Genomic DNA, 1061 nt, shown 5'->3' with positions numbered 1-1061 from the left:
GCCACCCAGCCTGCACCAATGGAGGGCACTCCAGCGATTCCCTGGTGCGAGCATTGGGGACGGAGTGCGGCGGCAGCGTCGATCCATTAGGAAGCTCTCCCCAGGCTCTCTTTCCCGCCCCCGCCCCCCACCTCCACCCCAACCAACCCGACTGTCGATGTCCTCGCCACCTCTGCCACCAACTCCCCCACTCCATGCAACCGCCGGCGCTGCTTCGCGGCCGATCGCATTCCCGCCTTCGCTCGGCAACACCTGCTGCGCCGCACAAAATTCCCCCGCCATGAGCACTTTCCCGATCTCATGTTGCATTAAAGGGATTTTTTTTTAGATCATCAGGATTTCGACTTGTCTGATGCTTTCCTCCATCTGGTGCTAATGTTTCCATTTCTACGTAACTGCTACACCCAACTTTCTGTAAGACATTGTTTAATATTCCAGAATGAGATTTTCACTCTGCAGCGGAGTGTGCGCTGATATGAAACTTTCTGGCAGATTAAAACTGTGTGCCCGACCGAGATTCGAACTCGGGACCTTTGCCTTTCGCGGGCAAGTGCTCTACCAACTGAGCTACCGAAGCACGACTCACGCCCCCAGGCTGTGGCTAAGCCATGTCTCCGCAATATCCTTTCTTTCAGGAGTGCTAGTTCTGCAAGGTTTGCAGGAGAGCTTCTGTAAAGTTTGGAAGGTAGGAGACGAGGTACTGGCAGAAGTAAAGCTGTGAGTACCGGGCGTGAGTCGTGCTTCGGTAGCTCAGTTGGTAGAGCACTTGCCCGCGAAAGGCAAAGGTCCCGAGTTCGAGTCTCGGTCGGGCACACAGTTTTAATCTGCCAGGAAGTTTCATTGTTTAATATTGTATCGAGCGCATGGACGTGTACGGGTATGGATACAACCTCATGAGTCCATGGACCCTGAATGCCACCAAGGTGCAGTTCAAGTTAGTGGAGGCTTTGCAATGCTGTGGGGCGTGTGCAGTTGGAGTGATATGGGATCCCTTATACGTCTGGATACGACTCTGACAGGTGACACGTACGTAAGCATCCTCTCTGATCACCTGCATCTGT

At 53.6% G+C, this 1061-nt stretch overlaps 1 non-coding gene across 1 annotated transcript; it reads right to left on the bottom strand.

Annotated features, from left to right (window-relative positions):
• Positions 1 to 503: 503 nt before the first annotated feature.
• On the bottom strand, positions 504 to 578 carry Trnas-cga (transfer RNA serine (anticodon CGA)). The gene has a single exon. It is a non-coding gene; the product is annotated as a tRNA-Ser (tRNA).
• Positions 579 to 1061: the final 483 nt, after the last annotated feature.

The sequence above is a fragment of the Schistocerca cancellata genome, chromosome 6, assembly GCF_023864275.1.
Source record: "Schistocerca cancellata isolate TAMUIC-IGC-003103 chromosome 6, iqSchCanc2.1, whole genome shotgun sequence".
NCBI lineage: Eukaryota > Metazoa > Arthropoda > Insecta > Orthoptera > Acrididae > Schistocerca > Schistocerca cancellata.
Note: the sequence above shows the minus strand (reverse complement) of the source record. Positions and strands in the feature narration are given on the sequence as shown.